We start from the raw sequence: 21,062 nt of genomic DNA on the forward strand, positions 1-21,062 counted from the left end.
GGTGACCTCCTGGGAAGTCCTGGTTAGGTGCAAGCCCCGGAAGTGATGATTGATGCTATGTGATTCGTTCTCCACATTTCACTAGTTTCAATCTCACTTCTTCACCCCTGTGAGCATCACCCGATGCAATGAGTGCTAAGTGAACTATTCAAAAATCATGAGAAATTAGTCAGTTACGACTACCTCTCATGGAAATGGTCATACGTTTGAATGACTTACTTAACGCAGTTGAATCCCAAAAATGATATCTAATATAATGCACTGCGTAAATCCCCCATACTTAGATAAAAGGACGTTCCCACTACTGAGGAGTTCATCAAAGAGGCCTTCGAATTAAATTCCCTTCTGGTGAGACAACAAGAGTATTTCTACCAAAATATGTCACATATTACTCCCCATATGACTACTAGCGACCAGCTAACAGACAAGGCAATTGACCAGAGAACGGAGTTTAATGATTTAAACACTAGAATCTGTGAGTTCATTGAGTGGCAGGAAACATAAGTTGGAAAGAAGTCTAATCTACTCGAGATTGAAGAAACTCATAAAGACATTCTGTTTACAGATTGGGATGCTAGAATCAAATAGGCTAAGCTAGCAGTTGCAAGGGTAGCTGAAGTATCAAAGAACATTGTCAAAGTATTGAACCACATCCTGTTCAACACCAATATCATCAAGGAAGGCAATAGGAAAGAAATGGCTGATTTAACTACTCTGTATAAAGACTGGCAAGAAAAGGCGAGGATTCAGAGAGAGGCAATTGTGAAACTAGCCACGACCAACTGGGAGTCATATTGGCAGTATTTGGTTAAGCCACATAGCCAGATTATGACTCTCAACTATTCCCTTCACACGACTCAAAAGATGTTGCCACCGGTCACCAATGTGATCTTCACCTGACAACTTAGGATTTCGGACCACCTCCTCAAATTCAATCGATGACCGATATTTGCGATTTAAACGACAAGATGGCAGACACCAAGTCATCCTCTTAGCTTTGTTTATTTAGCCTCTCTTTATTTTTGGAGTTAGTTACCTAGTTAGGAGGAAGGTTGTTTGAAACCTCCTCAAATTTTGTATAATCTATTTTTGCACATTTAGTTAGAGTAGCATTTATACCCTTTTCATGCATTTAGAGAAGGGTCCAGAATTTTATCAAAAACATTTGCAAAGAATGCATTATTGTAAGTTTGTGAATTCTTTGGTGACATGATGGAACATGATCGTTTCATTTAGATATCAAACTACTTTCCTTTGTTGATGCACTTTTGTATTCTTGGGAGACAATTTGATTTGAAGAAAGAAGTTGGTCTATGTCATTTGTCAAATGAACAGGGCTTCACACATATGGTACTATTATCGTGTATGATTGATTCTGTTTACCTTTAATTAGTGTCAAAACTTTACTTTCATGGATTATATGTGATATTTATTATTTCTGTTAAGCATTAATTGCATTCTTGTATGATGCCTAACCGAGGTTGTGATTTTCATATATAACTCATCATATATGCGATATATTTTATAAATTCCTTTGACTAACTATTTAGTCAAAAGAATTATCTTTTACGTTATCATCTCTATTTAGTTTTGTTCAATCTTTATTATCACATGCTAAATAGATATCCTTGTAGATCACATATCACACAAGAACACCCAGGTTTATATTAGAATAAGTTAGTTAGAGAAATTGCATTGTAGAATAGGTCACTTAGATTATCATTATTCTATTGAAAAGCACTCATAAATGGAAAAGGAGCTGTCTTAAGGTCCGGATTGGGTGGTTATCCCCCATGTTTCGGCAACGGAATTCTGAGGCCGCAACATTTTGGTGCTAGAAGGAGGGCATTCAACCATGAATGGTAGATGAAGCTAAAAATCATTTCAAAAACATTCATAAGAGTCAAAACCCCTCCACCATTTCTACCCCTTATCAAACTCGTTTAGAATCTCCCGATCAGAAGTCTGAAGTAGTAGAAACATCTCCCTCGTCCCTTGAAGTAGTAAGGTGACCACCTTCCCTAGATTACACTCTTGAGTCTACCGAAGTTCATTCTTTGATACAACAATTATAATACATATCCATTTCTACAGAGAAACCATAGAGAGACGAAATATCTGAAGAGAGTGTTACCTCCTTATTACAACAAACTGGTGTATTGACTAGACTGCAAAGTGAGAGACTTGGGGTTACCCCTTTCGAGTTCCCCATTCCTCCACGACATAAGAAATTCACTTCATCAACATATGAATCAGATACTAGCGAGATCACATCACCTTTCCATCCATTTACTCCTCCATCCACTTCTATCCAGTCCACAACTTCTCAAACATCCACTTCTCCAATTAGTACTACAATTATTAGTACTAATCTAGTAATAAGTTCTTTGCCATCTATACCTACTTCTGGACCGACCTTCCATTTTCCTAGTCCCCAACTCAAGCTATGGCCAATCAACGTTGGACAAATCCTGGTGCTGTCCTAGTTGCAAATCCAAATTCACTCCTAGTAAACCTAGAAAAATGGTTGCCTAAGTATAATCCTGACGATGCTCTCCTGGTCGAAGAACATCTAAATAATTTTATGTTAGCAATGAATATCAATGGGGTTGCACATGAAGATGTTGTAATAAGACTGTTTCCTTATACTTTCCAAGGATCTGCTGGGTCTTTGTATTTTTCCCTTCCAACAGGTTCAATTAGAGACTAGGATACTTTTCAAGAAGTGTTTCTTGCAAAATTTTGTGATGATAGGACCATAGCATCCTTGATCAATGATCTTTCTAATTTGAAAGCTAATCCAGATGAAAATATCAAAGATTTCAACTCCAGATTTAACAAATTGCTAAACAAAATCCTAGCTGCCTTTAAAACTGTTGTAGATGTACAAATAGAATGATATATATCATCTCTGCCTTCTAATATTGCAATTTTTTTAGATAGAGCCAATAAGGCTACCCTTGTAGAAAACATGAAAGAAGCCCTGTCTGTAGGAAGAAGAATCATAGCTTTGGAAGAAAGATCACAAACAGATGAAAGGAAGACCAAAAAAGTGACATTTAAGGATGACTCTAAGAAGAAGGCTTCAAAAGACCCTTTCAATCTTGAGGGCCTTTAGAAAGTGTTAAAGACAATGTCCAACGAAATGGTTGAAATTAAAATCAAGTTGCAGAATCCTCTGCTCCTAAGAAACCTTTTCAATCATTCAAAAGGAACCCTTCTTCTACGTTAGAACCCCCAAACAGCATTTCAAATGTTGAATTTGACCAAGAAGCAGAATAAGATTCGCCAAATGAAGAGGCAGCCGAAACGGATGAAGAAATTGAACTAAACGTGATGTGGGATTTTATTCTCCCAACTGAAGAAGAGGCACAAGCAATGCTAGTGACTACAATAAGTAAAAACTATCCTGACATGTCTATCACAAATCACAAGCAGAAAGTTGATACTCCTGCAAAGGGGAAAACAATAGCTAAGAAATCTGAGACTATCCAAACTAATCCTATCCCTACAGATTCTCCAAATGCCTCAAAAACATTGGTAATTTTAGACATGGTCGAATACAGTATAGTGGAAGACATGAAGAAGACTAGAGATAACATCTCGCTGCATGAGCTCACTAGACTCAAACAGTAGCAGAAGATTTTATTAAGGGAATTGAAAGCAGTTCCAGTATCCCCTCTGCCATCTACTATAGTTACTCAAGCTACCTACAATATGGGAAAACCTCCCTCATCCTCAAACAAGGTAGATCCCTCAGATCTAGTTCTGATTGGTGATAGGTATATTTCTCATGTTCCTCCGTTTCTACTCACGTAAGAAATTTTCAACAGGAAAGTTCACAACTGTCTTGTTGATTCAAGAGCCTCCTCAAATATAATGCCAAGGGCTGTGTGTACCAAATTGAACATTACACCTCAAAAATATGTTGTGCACATAGTTCAGCAAGATAGGACAAAAGTTTAGGTGCTTGGAGAGATAACATTAGTTTCAATTAGGATTTCCTCTAATCCAAAAGTTTCCCAAATAATTGATATTCTGGTAGCCGATATCCCTGAATTTTATGGTTTAATTCTCAGTATGGACTGGTCTGAAAAGATGCACGATTATTTCACAACTAATTGGTCTCACATGTGGTTGCCACACAATGGTAAACCTAACCAAATCAGGGAAGACTGAGAGAAATTCATGACATATGCGGTCAACGACCTCGAGGGAAGCAACAAACCTATTGCTTTCACTAATAATATCATTGGAAATTACTCATCCGAGTCCTCTTTAGGATCCTTTAATGCTCAAAGGTCTCCCTTTTTAGATAACACCGTAGTCTCTCAAATAGAAATTTTTTCACAAACGGATCCTTCCAAATGTCTAAATTTAGTAGATAAATTTTATAATAACTCTCTGTTCTGGACTCTCTATTTTGACAGCTCTAAATAAGAAGATGGTGCAGGTGCATGATGCATTTTGATTAGTACACAAGGGGAGAAAACCATGCTAGCCTGCAGACTTGAATTCCAGTGCACTAACAATGCCGCTGAATATGAAGCACTAATCCAAAAAATGTATAAAGCCATCGGTCTTAATGTCAAGTACCTGCAAGTCTACAGTGATTCAGAGATAATTGTGAAACATGTGAGAAATACAGTTCATTGTTTCTTTAGGCACCTTAAACACTATCAATCTTTAGCTCAGAAATTGACTTCTCATTTTTCTACTTTCTACTTTCAGAAATTGCGTACTTACTTGCTAATGTGGCATCCAGGCTTATACCCTCAGAAGATTTTAGTTGAGACATATTTTCAATAGAATTAATATTTAGGCCATTAATTCCCGACAATGTAACAAATTGGAGAGTATTCAACAACGGTGTGGATATAGTTAATAGCACGAACTGATTCATCTCCCCAGTAGTGAAGGGGAAGTTGAGGTAACTGAACCCAAATAGGAACAACAGTGGGTATGTCCAACTCTAGATCAAAGTCCGGAGTCCATTTGTTGAGATATAATTCTCTTGAATCCATGAAATAAGGCCCATTTCGGAAAATTAAGTCTTTATCTTCTTTTGTTTTAAAATGAAAAGTGAAATACCCTTTCCCACAAAATCTAATGGAGATTTTCCCTTGAGTTTTATCTGACCAGTTCCTTTCCACCCATATTTGCACTATTTTTGGAGATGGCCAAAGCCTAGTAAATTGCCCAATGAGACCTTGTTCTGCTAAAGCAAGGGCTGCCATGTGAGGCAAGGTTGGAGGTAAGATTAATTCCTGTAAACCATCAAGTTTTTTCATGAATTTGGAGACTGTAGGGCGAGGTCTTTGAGGCTGTAATTATATGACCAATGCAGAGAAAGCCTGCTGAAGAGAGGCCTCCTCCGGTGGAGCCTTTGGAGGGGCCATGCGAAGGGCCGAGGGCTGAAGTAGAAAGCGCAGTCAGAAGAAACCTAGCAAGCCGCGTGCGGGGGATATGAGACCATTTAGAAAAAAACAATATTATGTTATGACACTATAGACTCTAATAATAATTATTATTCATTTTACGAACAAACTCTTAACCTTATAGAATATGAGGGTTTTATTATCAGTCCAAAAAAGAATCTTTAACCTAGCAAGGCTTTTTGCAGATCAACATCTTAAAAACTCTATCATTATCACCCAAAACTCTCAAAAGAGCCAATGATCCATCCAATCTGTTAAAATTTTCCTTTTTCAGAATATAATTCTAAAATATAAAAAAAAATTTAAAAGATAAAAAGTATCATTACGAGCTTGTTTTCCACGTTCATAGGGAAGTGATTAAATTGATATTACCAATACTGCATACCAAACATGGTATTAGCTAATGGTCCCCTTGATCAGAAGACAAGGGGTCTCATCAAGAGCCAGCTTGTTCAGTTTAGTTACAACCAATGAATGGCATTGTCATTAGTAGGTTACCACGCCTAGACAATGTCTTTTAAGAAACCAAAAAGAGAAAAATTACATTCAAAAAAGGAAAAAGAGGACAAGGTCGAAGTGAATATCATTTTGAGTTTTGAAAATTCATATAGGGGGGACAATGAATCATTGTTGGTTAAAAGATAACCATGTCGAGGATATGAATGCCTGCTGGCAACAAAAGCTTTATCTGTGGTAAATGAGTAAACTACAAAAAGCTAATCTCCAAAAGACACCTACTATATTTCTTTAAACTTTATTAGCTGATGGAAGTGCTTATACTTCTATCATTACAAGAGTAAAGTAATTAAGTAAATAAGTTGAGCAAGTAATGATGATTCCATAGACATGTTGTTTACTTTATAACTCATGTAATCATTATTCTTATAACCCTAATTACTTTGAAAGTTTTTAGAAATTTTAGAAAACTACTCAGTGATAATTGGTTCTCCCAAGTGAATCACCAATTGTTGTACTACGAAGCAACCCCCCCATTTACAACAAACAATAGCTAGGATTAGAATTGTAAATGGGGACCCTTTTAAATTTTTAGGCTTAGGATAATAAAACCCTAATTCTAAGAAATTTCCTAGCCAAACCTTGCAAAACTAACTAAGGGTGAAATCCATATCACAGATCGTAAATCACACTTTTCCACATGACCATGTTAAAAAACCTTTACAAAAGTGCGATATGTGATTAGGTCTCCTGCTGCGATAAAATCACCTTGTCATTTCACACTCGCATAGTTTGTGAGAAACTTGACCAAGCCATTAGAACAACCACAAACAATTTGCGAAATGCGATATTGCAATCTCCGCAATCGCATTATGCTTAATACATCTAGTAACACTATATTGTATCCCTTTTAAGATGGCGATGTGCGATTAAGTCCGGTAAAGTGTGTGGAATAATTATGTTTTAAATGCTAAAACAAATGAGTTGATAGGTTATTAAATATTTAGTGGCCTGAGGAAGGATAATCATTTTCTTGGTTATGGGTGGACCCAAAAAATATCCAGGCAATACAGGAGTGGCCTCAACCAAAGGCCTTGAAGAGCTTGAGAGGATTTTTGGGTCTCACAGGCTACTATCACAAATTTGTCCACAATTATGGTCGCATTGCTAGACCCCTCACTCACCTTCTCAATAAAAATCCATTTCTCTGGAATGATGAAGTGTAACAGGCATTTATAGCTCTCAAACATGCCATGTGTTCCACTCCTGTATTAGCACTACCTGACTTCACCAAATCTTTTGTGATTGAATGTGATGCTTTAAGTATGGGTATTGGGGCGGTCTTAATGTAGGAAGGTCAACCGTTGGCCTTCACTAACCAACAACTAAGTGGGACAAATCTGGGACAATCTACCTATGAGAAGGAGATGATGGCCATCTTACATGCAGTGGATACTTGGCGACCATACTTATTGGAGCGACGTTTCCAAATCTGCACAGACCATCAAAGCCTTAAATATTTTTTGGAGCAACCTCGCCACAACAAAATAAATGGCTCGCCAAAATGTTGGGATATGATTATGAGATAATTTACAAGAAATTGCGTGAAAATGTCGTAGCAGATGCTTTATCACGCCAATTTGAGGAGGAAAGCACCCTGCTCGCAATCTCCCTTCCCATTCCAGAATGGATTGAAGAGGCTCGCAAGGAATGGTTTTCACATCCCTTGCTCTCCCAACTCATTAATAAATTGTAGGCGGATCCAAATTCCACAGCGGGCTACTCTTGGCAGGATGAGCTTCTTTGCTACAAGGACAAAGTAGTGATATCACCAACATCCACCCTCAAAAGTCGCATTTTGGCGGAGTTGCACTCATCTCCCACTACAGGCCATTCAGGCTTTCAGAAGATTTATGCTCGCACTCGATGTTCTTTCTTTTGGATAGGCATGAAAAAGGAAATTCTTACTTTTGTAGTTGAGTGTGACGTGTGTCAGTGCCAAAAAGGAGAAACAGTCAAATCCCCAGGCACATTACAGCCATTGGCCATCCCAGCCTCAATCTGGACGAAGGTTTCTATGGACTTCGTTACGGGTCTTCCAAAGTCAGGAAACAAGTCAGTCATCATGGTGGTTGTGGACAGACTTTCTAAGTATGCTCATTTTTGCGCCCTACCCCACCCTTTTACACCAGCTTTGGTGGCTCAATCTTTCATGGACCAGATCTTCAAATTTCATGGCATGCCCACTTCCATTGTGTCTGATCGTGACCCGATCTTCACCAGTAACTTTTGGCAGGAACTCTTCAGGCTACAAGGTACCCAACTACAACTCAGTACTTCCTATCATCCCCAAACTGATGGTCAAACTGAAGCAGTCAAGAAATGTCTAGAGACCTACCTTAGGTGTTTCACTTCAGAAGAGAAACATCTATGGGTACAGTGGTTACCTCTAGCCGAATGGTGGTATAACACTAACTATCATGCCATCACCAAGATGACTCCATATGAAGTAGTATATGGTCAACTCCCTCCTTCACCTACTTCTTATATCCAGGGATGCTCGAAGGTACAAGCAGTGGATCAAATCCTACAGAATCGCACAACCATGTTGGCCCACCTCAGAGAGAATCTCCATCAAGCTAAAAAACCGCATGAAGCAACAGGAAGATCAACATTGTTTAGAACGCAAATTTCAAGACGGGGATAAGGTATTCTTGAGGCTGCAACCATATAAGCAAACAACCCTCAAAGACAAGGGTTGTCAGAAATTATATCCAAAATTCTACGGACCATATCAAGTACTTCATCGCATCGGAGAAGTAGCCTACAAGCTAGCTTTGCCACCCACTGTAAAAATCCATCCAGGCTTCCGTGTCTCATGCCTCAAGAAAGCTGAATTCAAACCAGTCTACCGGAATTGGATGAAGAAGGTTCAATCTGGCTCCAACCTAAAGAGGTTCTTAACACGCGAGAATGGCACCTGTGCGATTGCATGATCAAGGAAGTCCTCGTCAAGTGGAAAGACACCTCTCCAGAAGATGCGACCTAGGAACCAGCCACTGCCCTTCATCAGTTTCCATAGCTTCAGCCTTGAGGACAAGGCTATTTTTATGGGGGATGGCATGTTAGGGTCCGACCCTAACCCCCTTATTTATGTAATAGGGTCGAGTCATAGTTATAGTTAAGTAAAGAGTCAATAAAGCCCATATTAATAATTGTAAGTGGTTGACCCGCATTTAAGAAGGGACCACAGTTAGTTGCAAATGGACCATGGTATTAGATAGATGGTATTAATAAGAGCCATGGTACTGACCCATGGTATTGCATGTATGAATCCTATATAAAGGATAAAAACTCCCCTCAAGGAGTGTCGTGTCTTATTTTGTAATTAAGCCCAGCTCTATTGGAGGTTGCCCCCTCGAAGAGGCAAGTGAACATTGCTTTCCTTTTTGAATAATAAAATACATGCTGTTATTTCTTATTGTTATGTGTTCTGGGTATATTTCTTCGCATATTTGGTATTCTGGTATCTTCTCGTAGGTCAAGAGCATAACATATCGCATGTCTTATCCTGTGTTACATTAATTCCTATAAACAACGAAAAATATTGAAATCTGTGTTAATTGAATTATATGTAAATGAAGAATGTCGAGAAGAACTGTTGACAGATTGAGAGGGGGTGGTGTTGAAAATGATTAGGAAGTTCCTTATGAATGAAACCCAACTTCTTTGGGCGCATGCTAAAATACCTCTCCCGTGAAAGTTTCAGAATGGATCTCAAAGGTGGTTTCATGTAGTGAAGATGAAATATGTAGGCGGTTTTAGGCAAGGGCATAGTTTGGTTGTGGACACACCACCCTCAATTAAAATGTGATAGGATAGAGTGCCCCCGTGGTGAACTAGGCTCGTGGATGGACGAGCCATTTGGATTGTGTTGCATCCTTGTCGTCCAATGTGAACGCACTTTAAAGCAAACCCCTTTGTTAATTCTTGTCAAGCCAGAGGGGTCCTGCAATGACGGTGGACTATTAGATTGGATCGCCTTGCATTGGACGACAAGGATGCATATGTGTTCTTTCCATTCAAAATCTTTCCCTAACAACATTGTGGTTGTAAAGGAAGACATGCTTTCTTTTGGTTCAATCGATAATATTCAGAATATTTACATCTCATCAGTTCATCTCGAGGAACACCCATATCGTATTTGCTATCAAGACAAGTCTGGAACATTTGCCATCTGCAGCATGAAGTATGGTTATGATGAAATGCAAAAACACTTCATTCGTCTCTTAGATGAAAAGGCATTTGAAAATATTTCATCATATCCACTGGATATGTATGAAGAAGGTTGTTCAATCCTCAGTTGCTCATTTACAGATGATCATAACACTGTCTATTGTTGTGTTGGGACAGCTTATCGGTATCCTGATCAGGAAACTATATTTAAGAAGGGCCGAATTTTGGTCTTTTCGGTTGGAAACAGACAACTGCGTCTGGTTACAGAGAAGGAGACAAAGGGAGCTGTATACAATCTCAATGCTTTTAATGGAAAATTAGTTGCAGGAATCAACGAAAAGATTGACTTGTACAAATGGATGATCCGTGATGATGTTTCCAGGGAGCTGGAGTTTGAATGTGGACATCCCGGGCATGTGCTTGCACTCTGTGTAAAAACTCGTGGGGATTTTATCTTAGTTGGTGATTGTGTACAATCTATGTATTTGTTGGTATACAAGAATATTGATGAGAGGGGAGGCATATTAGAAGAGAAGGCTCACGATTATAGTGCAAACTACATGACTTTTGTAGAATTTCTGGATGATGATACGTACGTTGGTACAGATCAGAAAGATTTCGACATTTTTGTGGTGAAGAAAAAGAACGATGCTGCAATTGATTCGGAAGAGGAAAGAAAATTGAAACTTGAAGGTGAATACCATCTTGGAGCTCTTGTTAACCAGTTCAGGCGTGCATCTTTAGCTCAGCCCTTGCCCTTGTATGGGAATACCATTCCTACAGTAATATTTGGAACAACTAATGGTATGATTGGTCTTATTGCATCACTTCCAGAGGAGCAATATCAAATTCTTCAAAAGCTGCAAATGCATCTTGTGAACGTAATAAGAGGAGTAGGAGGCTTAAACCATGAGCAGTGGAGGTCATTCAACACTGGTGACACAAGAAATGTGAAACAGTTGCTGGATGGCGATTTGATTGAGTCTTTTCTGGATCTCAACAGCCAAAGGATGAGCGAAATTGCAACTGCCATGACCATTCCTATTGATGAGTTATGCAAAATGGTGGAATACCTTGCCAGCTTACATTGATATCTTTTATTTTATTTTTTTATCCAATGTACTTTTGAAATAGGAAAAATTATTTTTCTTGCGGTTTGTTTGGTGCCGTAATTGGTTAGGAGAACTGGTTTTGAGTTACATATATTGAATATGCTTTTTGGGTTACATTTCAATTATTTTTTATCTAACATCTAACCCTGATGATGTAATTATTTGTTTTGAGTTATCATTTGTTAATATAAGAATATGTTTTTCGGGTTACAGTTTAATTATCTTTATTTGTATTTTTAGATCATTTATGGACATGTTAAGTAATACTTTATGGAAAATTTTCACAAAAATAATTGAAATATAGAATTATGTTAGGAGAACTGGATTTGAGTAACCATTTATTGAATATGTTTTTTGGGTTACATTTCAATTATTTTTATTTGTTGCAGTTATTTGTTTTTGAATATGTTTTTTTGCGTTACATTTCAATTATTTTTATCTGTGTTGCTATTATTTGTTGTGTCATCATTTGTCAAAATAGGTTTACATTTCAATTATTATTTGTATTTTGAAATCATCTATATTTATGGATGGGTTAAGTAATGGTTTATGGAAATTTTTCACAAAAATAATTGAAATATAGAATTATGTTAGGAGAACTGGATTTGAGTTACCATTTATTGAATATGTTTTTTGGGTTATATTTCGATTATTTTGATTTGTTGTTTGTTTGTTGTAGTTGTTTGTTTTGAGTTACCATTTGTCAATATAAGAATATGTTTTCTGGAGTTACATTTCAATTATTTTTATATGTAATTTTAGATCATCTATATTTATGAGCTGGTTAAGTAATGGTTTATGGAAAGCTTTCACAAAAATAATTGAAATATAGAATTATGTTAGGAGAAATCTTTTCGACTTACCATTTATTGAATATGTTTTTTTGGTTACATTTCAATTATTTTTATCTTCGGTTGTTTGTTTCTTGTAGTTATTTTGTTTTGAGTTGCCATTTGTCGATATAGGAATATGTTTTTGAAGGGTTACATTTCAATTATTTTTATATGTATTTTTAGATCATCTATATTTATGGACAGGTTAAGTAATGGTTTATGGACAACTTTCACAAAAATATTTAGGAGAAATGATTTTGAGTTACCATATATTGAATATGTTTTTTGGGTTACCTTTCAATTATTTTATTTGTTGTTGTTTGTTTATCGTAGTTATTTGTTTTGAGTTACCAATTGTGAATATAGGAATCTATTTTTCTGGGGTTACATTTTAATTATTTTACGTGTATTTTCAGATAATCTATATTTATGGACTGGTTAAGTAATGGTTTATGGATATTTTATACAAAAATAATTGAAATATAGAATTGTTAGGAGAATTAGTTGTGAGTTACCATATATTGAATATGTTTTTCGGCTACATTTTAATTATTTTTATATGCTATTGTTTATTTGTTGTAGTCAGTTGTTTTGAGTTACCATTTGTCAATATAGGAATATGTTTTTGTGGAGTTGCATTTCAATTATTTTTATCTATATTTTCACATCATCTATATTTATAGACAGGTTAGGTAATGCTTTATGGAAAGCTTTACAAAAATAATTGAAACATAGAATGATGTTAGGAGAACGGGTTTTGAGTTACCATATATTGAATATGTATTTTGGGCTACATTTAATTATTTTTATTTGTTGTTGTAGTTATTTGTATGGAGTTAGCATTTATCAATATAGGAATATGTTTTCTTTGGGGTTACATTTCAATTATTTTTATCTATATTTTCACGTCATCTATATATATATATATATATATATATATCTATATATATATGAAACTTGTAGTATTTTCATTATATTGACTAGAAATGGGCCAGGTCCCTCACAAAATTCGGATTTGTTCTTTTTGCAACTTCCATCAAATTATATTGGATAGGGACCTTCTTGCTACCACTATTATTTACATATGTTCTTATGACAAAATTATAACTATATATTCTCCAAAAAAACACCACTATATTATATACATCAATATTGCATATATGTAAATTAAGACGAATTCATTCAGCTGCTACCAGGCTCAGCTTCTTCACCTGTAAGAACGTCCACATAAGTGGTGAGTTCTTTCGCATCATTCTCTTCTTCTTCCAAAACCCGCACAACAACAACAACCTCAACATTAGCAACAATGATGGTCGTTGAATCCCCAACTTCGAAGAATTTCTTTAAGACCCCCACCGTTGTTGTTTCCACCTTAATGTAGATGTTGTCAACCTTCTATTGAACACTCAATACATCTATGCACATGCATTTTGCATTAATTCCAAGTCATTGCCCAAACCAGATAATTGGGCGTAAATTACAACCATATTTTCATTCAACAATATCCTTTACTACTTGTTCTTGTTGATCATGGTGGACAAGAACACGTCGTGACTTGTTCTGAAGGATTCAACCATGGCTGCCTTCGCATTCTCAGGAGTGGCATACGAATCAACGAGCATGCAGCTGCAGAGTTTGCAGATGTAAAGGGAATGTGGCCATTACGAGCTTCTTCGACTCGTGACGATTTCGACACTTATTTGGTGCTGAGCTTTCTTGGTGAGACTCGTGTACTTGCCATTAACTCAAATGATGAGCTAGAAGAAACACATGAAATACAAGGATTTGTCCTTCATGCTCCTTCCTTATTCTGTCAAGATGCTATTCATGACCAGCTTGTTCAGGTAACAGCAAGTTCTGTGAGATTAATGAGTGCGTCTTCTGGACAGCTATTGTCTGAATGGAGAGCCCCCACCGCCACAGGATTGTCTATAACAGTAGCCACAGGTAGTGCTACCCAGGTTTTGTTGGCCACTCGAGGGTGTAATATTGTCTACTTGGAAATTGGAGAGGGATCCCTAACACTGAAGGGACATAAAAAGATTGAGTATGATGTATCTTGCATGGACATAACTCCTATTGGTCAGGATAGTAAACGGAGTGAATTGGCAGCTGTTGGACTATGGAAAGACCAAAGTATCAGAATTTATTCTCTTCCTGATCTGAAACTCATTCAAAGTCTCCAATTTGCCGAGAATGTTGTTACCCGGTCTGTTTTATTTTGTAAATTTGAAGGGATTTCATACTTGCTGTGTGGGCTTGGGGATGGGCACTTATATAACCTAACATTGAATGTGAGCAGTGGGGAGCTTTCTGACGGGGAAAAGAAAAAGATTTCCTTGGGTACCAAAGGAATAAATCTGAGGACTTTTCGTCATGAGAATGCAACGCATGTGTTAGCGTTAGGTGACAGGGCCACAGTTATTTGCAGTAGTAAGCTGAGGTTGGCGTATAGTAATGTGAGTGTGGGAGAAGTTAATCATATGTGTTCTTTCCATTCAAAATCTTTCCCTAACAGCATTGTGGTTGTAAAGGAAGACATGCTTTCTTTTGGTTCAATCGATAATATTCAGAATATTTACATCTCATCAGTTCATCTCGAGGAACACCCATATCGTATTTGCTATCAAGACAAGTCTGGAACATTTGCCATCTGCAGCATGAAGTATGGTTATGATGAAATGCAAAAACACTTCATTCGTCTCTTAGATGAAAAGACATTTGAAAATATTTCATCATATCCACTGGATATGTATGAAGAAGGTTGTTCAATCCTCAGTTGCTCATTTACAGATGATCATAACACTGTCTATTGTTGTGTTGGGACAGCTTATCGGTATCCTGATCAGGAAACTATATTTATTAAGAAGGGCCGAATTTTGGTCTTTTCGGTTGGAAACAGACAACTGCGTCTGGTTACAGAGAAGGAAGCTGTATACAATCTCAATGCTTTTAATGGAAAATTAGTTGCAGGAATCAACGAAAAGATTGACTTGTACAAATGGATGATCCGTGATGATGTTTCCAGGGAGCTGGAGTTTGAATGTGGACATCCCGGGCATGTGCTTGCACTCTGTGTAAAAACTCGTGGGGATTTTATCTTAGTTGGTGATTGTGTACAATCTATGTATTTGTTGGTATACAAGAATATTGATGAGAGGGGAGGCATATTAGAAGAGAAGGCTCACGATAATAGTGTAAACTACATGACTGTTGTAGAATTTCTGGATGATGATACGTACGTTGGTACAGATCAGAAAGATTTCGACATTTTTGTGGTGAAGAAAAAGAACGATGCTGCAATTGATTCGGAAGAGGAAAGAAAATTGAAACGTGAAGGTGAATACCATCTTGGAGCTCTTGTTAACCAGTTCATGCGTGCATCTTTAGCTTAGCCCTTGCCCTTGTATGGGAATACCATTCCTACAGTAATATTTGGAACAACTAATGGTATGATTGGTCTTATTGCATCACTTCCAGAGGAGCAATATCAAATTCTTCAAAAGCTGCAAATGCATCTTGTGAACGTAATAAGAGGAGTAGGAGGCTTAAACCATGAGCAGCGGAGGTCATTCAACACTGGTGACACAAGAAATGTGAAACAGTTGCTGGATGGCGATTTGATTGAGTCTTTTCTGGATCTCAACAGCCAAAGGATGAGCGAAATTGCAACTGCCATGACTATTCCTATTGATGAGTTATGCAAAATGGTGGAATACCTTGCCAGCTTACATTGATATCTTTTATTTAATTTTTTTATCCAATGTACTTTTGAAATAGGAAAAATTATTTTGCTTGCGGTTTGTTTGGTGCCGTAATTGGTTAGGAGAACTGGTTTTGAGTTACATATATTGAATATGTTTTTTGGGTTACATTTCAATTATTTTTTATCTAACATCTAACCCTGATGATGTAATTATTTGTTTTGAGTTATTATTTGTTAATATAAGAATATGTTTTTCGGGTTACAGTTTAATTATCTTTATTTGTATTTTTAGATCATTTATGGACATGTTAAGTAATAGTTTATGGAAAATTTTCACAAAAATAATTGAAATATAGAATTATGTTAGGAGAACTGGATTTGACTTACCATTTATTGAATATGTTTTTTGGGTTACATTTCAATTATTTTTATTTGTTGCAGTTATTTGTTTTTGAGTATGTTTTTTTGCTTTACATTTCAATTATTTTTATTTGTATTTTGAAATCATCTATATTTATGGATGGGTTAAGTAATGGTTTATGGAAATTTTTCACAAAAATAATTGAAATATAGAATTATGTTAGGAGAACTGGATTTGAGTTACCATTTATTGAATATGTTCTTTGGGTTATATTTCGAATATTTTGATTAGTTGTTTGTTTGTTGTAGTTGTTTGTTTTGAGTTACCATTTGTCAATATAAGAATATGTTTTCGGAGTTACATTTCAATTATTTTTATATGTAATTTTAGATCATCTATATTTATGGGCCGGTTAAGTAATGGTTTATGGAAAGCTTTCACAAAAATAATTGAAATATAGAATTATGTTAGGAGAAATCTTTTCGACTTACCATTTATTGAATATGTTTTTTTGGTTACATTTCAATTATTTTTATCTTCGGTTGTTTGTTTCTTGTAGTTATTTTGTTTTGAGTTGCCATTTGTCGATATAGGAATATGTTTTTGAAGGGTTACATTTCAATTATTTTTATATGTATTTTTAGATCATCTATATTTATGGACAGGTTAAGTAATGGTTTATGGACAACTTTCACAAAAATATTTAGGAGAAATGATTTTGAGTTACCATATATTGAATATGTTTTTTGGGTTACCTTTCAATTATTTTATTTGTTGTTGTTTGTTTATCGTAGTTATTTGTTTTGAGTTACCAATTGTGAATATAGGAATCTATTTTTCTGGGGTTACATTTTAATTATTTTACCTGTATTTTCAGATAATCTATATTTATGGACTGGTTAAGTAATGGTTTATGGATATTTTATACAAAAATAATTGAAATATAGAATTGTTAGGAGAATTAGTTGTGAGTTACCATATATTGAATATGTTTTTCGGCTACATTTTAATTATTTTTATATGCTATTGTTTATTTGTTGTAGTCAGTTGTTTTGAGTTACCATTTGTCAATATAGGAATATGTTTTTGTGGAGTTGCATTCAATTATTTTTATCTATATTTTCAGATTATCTATATTTATAGACAGGTTAAGTAATGCTTTATGGAAAGCTTTACAAAAATAATTGAAACATAGAATGATGTTAGGAGAACGGGTTTTGAGTTACCATATATTGAATATGTATTTTGGGCTACATTTAATTATTTTTATTTGTTGTTGTAGTTATTTGTATGGAGTTAGCATTTATCAATATAGGAATATGTTTTCTTTGGGGTTACATTTCAATTATTTTTATCTATATTTTCACATCATATATATATATATATATATATGAAACTTGTAGTATTTTCATTATATTGACTAGAAATGGGCCAGGTCCCTTACAAAATTCGGATTTGTTCTTTTTGCAACTTCCATCAAATTATATTGGATAGGGACCTTCTTGCTACCACTATTATTTACATATGTTCTTATGACAAAATTATAACTATATATTCTCCAAAAAAACACCACTATATTATATACATCAATATTGCATATATGTAAATTAAGACGAATTCAATCAGCTGTTACCAGGCTCATCTTCTTCACTTGTAAGAACGTCCACATAAGTGGTTAGTTCCTTCGCATCATTCTCTTCTTCTTCCAAAACCCGCGCAACAACAACAACCTCAACATTAGCAACAATGATGGTCGTTGAATCCCCAACTTCGAAGAATTTCTTTAAGACCCCCACCGTTGTTGTTTCCACCTTAATGTCGATGTTGTCAACCTTCTATTGAACACTCAATACATCTATGCACATGCATTTTGCATTAATTCCAAGTCATTGCCCAAACCAGATAATTGGGCGTAAATTACAACCATATTTTCATTCAACAATATCCTTTACTACTTGTTTATAGGAGCTATCCACCAAATTATTAACACTTCCATGCCCTGTGCCATGACCAAACCTCGAGTTGCCAAGCCCTGAACCTCCCCCACTGCCATTTCGTGCATAGGACATCTTTGCAGCTATACGCCTTTGAACAATGAAAATATTTTGATTAATTGACTGAAGCCAACTGAAATATATAACAACCTGATCAATCCCAACATTCCTCTCGATCTTGTCCTTGATAAATGCGTGACAATGCAGAGTCTTGCCAATGCCTTTTCCTTCCATATTTTCCACCACCAGAACCCAGGAGCGTAATACGATGGTTCCTTCATCCCTAAGAGAAGTAGTTATATTAAAAATTCCGATGAGTAACCGATGCTTCAACACCCACCTGTCAGCGTACATTATTTGCCTTCCGACGGCACCGCACTCGTGCATTAACTCACCACCTACTGACCTTGCAACCAAGACACTGCGAAGGTACCTCAGAGAGTTGGCCTTCTTAACTACCATCTTGCATAGGCACCTCGAGGAGATGGCCTTCTTAACTACTGTCTTAATACTCTGACGACCCCTACCACCACAATACAATGTTGTCTTGATGCATCCATTCAAAGGATGTGACATGAAGAATTATGTTGGTTTATGCAAATTCAACCTTGTTCTAATAACACCCCCACGTTGGCCTAACCATTTTCTAGATGGTTATTGGCACGCAACACGTGGAATAGATGAACTTTTTCAATTTTTATTATAACAAATATGTAATCCTTACCATGATTGAGGAGGTTTCATCTTCTAGGAGAGTGACATTCTTGAGAAGATTAATACATTTTTGGATGATCATCATGGAATCGCCAACTATATACAAAGTTTTGATAGCAATATCCAAAATTATTTTGAATCATTTCCAGAGTGAAAGGGATTCTGCCTGATTATTGGTCGTAATGCCTGATTATGAAGGGTAATCTTTCCCCTGTCTCCTTATCTTCCAAAAGAGCCATTATCCAAGATTTTGTCTTAATTTCATAAACGAGAGTAAAATTCTTGTTCAACCAAATTATGCCTAGTCCTCCTAAGGCTCCTCTTAAGGAATGCTATCTCTCCAGAATTTCCTAGCTTCTTTCATAATTTCCACTTCTTCTAACTTTGTTTCTTGAAGAAATACTATTGATTGGCATTCTTGTTTTATTATGTCTCTGACTGCTAGGATTTTAGCAGGGTTTCCTAGCCCCCTTATGTTCCAAGATATTAGTTTCATAATTTGTGGGTGGAGGGGGAACGACCATTGTCCTTTCCTTCTTTATTCAATTTTTTTCCTTTCAAAATTTCTGAAATGACTATTTGATTCCCCAACTTTTTGTTTAGTTCTGCTTCCCTTTCTCTCTATGTCCTTTTATTTGGTCTTCCAGCTTTCTTGTTGGAATTAGTTTCCTGGCTGCTGCACTCTTCAACCCAGGATAGAGTTTGGGATAAATTCCAAGTGAAAACACAATCCATACCTTTTTGCAGGCTACTTGGAGGTGCTTCAGTGACAGGTGCAAACTTTGGTGGGGTAACTTCATCCCCATCCCCCTTCAGACTATTTTCTGCTACTAGTTCTCCTTCTTCTCTTTCTTGTGTCTCCTCCATGATTGTCTGAGGTGGTGCCTCCATCTCCATATCTCCATCACTCAGCACTTTGAACGGGTTCGAAGAGGACGAAACCATATTGGTGACCGACATGCTACGAGGTTTTAACATCGAGCCTTTACCTTTCGGGGCTTTCTTAGGTTTTTGCCACTGCTCCTCCTGTGCAATTGGAACATCCAGACTTTTATCATTCCCAATTTTGGTGCAGTCTCTAGCAAAGTGGCCATAGTCATGACAATGTCTGCATTTGAATGGAATTTCTTCATAGTATAAGACTTTTTTGTGCTTCCATTCTCCCAAGTTTAGATTGATTTCAGATGGAAGTCCCTTTCCAAGTCAACTTCCACAAATTTTAGCACAGGAAAATTAGGATCCTTTTGGCTCATACTTATCCAAGTATTTCCCTACTCCATTACCAATAACCCGAAGGCAATCGTCGCTCCAATAGAATATAGGGAGATGAAGGAGCTTGACCCAGACTCGAATGGGAGTAGGGATGTCCTCATCAGGATTAAAATCCAGGGTCCAAATATTTAAATACATCCCTCTGGAGCCAAATAAATATGGTCCATTACGAAAAATGACCTCCTTATCTTCTTTGTTTTCAAATAAAAAGATGAAGAAGCCATTACCAACAACAAAAAGTGCAATTTCACCTTTCATCGTGGGAGTCAAAGTTTTCTTAATCCAGGCATCCATAGATCTAGGTGAGGGCCACATTCCTATAAATTTCCTAATTAATGCTATCTTCGAATACGCCAGGGAGATGCGACGGGCTCCGTCCAGCAGGGAGATGTCCTTAAACTCTATATTTCTCTTGATGAACTTGGAAGTTGCAGCCACAACTGGATGTAGACACTTCGGAAGGGAGGCCACCAATAAGTGGAAATAATATTCGACATCCAGAGGGGGAGGCGGAGACCCCCTCCATAGTAGCCATTTGGAGAGTTTACAGGGATTCGAACCAGGTTCCCTCCAGAAACACTAGAGTTCGTACTCTCCTAGATCCCTCCAATTTAACCATATTTTTTTCTAGATCATCTATATTTATAGACTGGTTAGGTAATGGTTTATGAAAAGCTTTCACAAAAATGATTGAAAGATAGAATTATGTTAGGTGAACCGATTTTGAGTTACCGTATATTGAATATGTTTTTTGGGCTACATTTCAGCTATTTTATGTTGTTTGTTTGTTGTAGTTATTTGTGTTTTTTTTTGTAAGCTTGGTAGGACTACATCTTCATCATGTCCAACTTCTCACCCCAATCAGATGGGGGGATAGCACAATTTGAACCCAAGACTTTGGGTTCAACAAGAGTTCATTTTCACAACCATTACCAATTGA

The 21,062-nt window shown here is 36.5% G+C and overlaps 2 pseudogenes; both read left to right on the top strand.

Annotated features, from left to right (window-relative positions):
- Window positions 1-10,018: 10,018 nt before the first annotated feature.
- On the top strand, window positions 10,019-11,221 carry LOC149147012 (DNA damage-binding protein 1b pseudogene; annotated as a pseudogene).
- Window positions 11,222-13,727: 2,506 nt separating this feature from the next.
- Window positions 13,728-15,470, top strand: LOC149147013 (DNA damage-binding protein 1 pseudogene; annotated as a pseudogene).
- The last annotated feature ends 5,592 nt before the right edge of the window (window positions 15,471-21,062 follow it).

Source organism: Pinus tabuliformis, chromosome 9 (genome assembly GCF_031772625.1).
Source record: "Pinus tabuliformis cultivar Carrire ecotype Pingquan chromosome 9, CPIR1, whole genome shotgun sequence".
Classification (NCBI taxonomy): Eukaryota; Viridiplantae; Streptophyta; class Pinopsida; order Pinales; family Pinaceae; genus Pinus; species Pinus tabuliformis.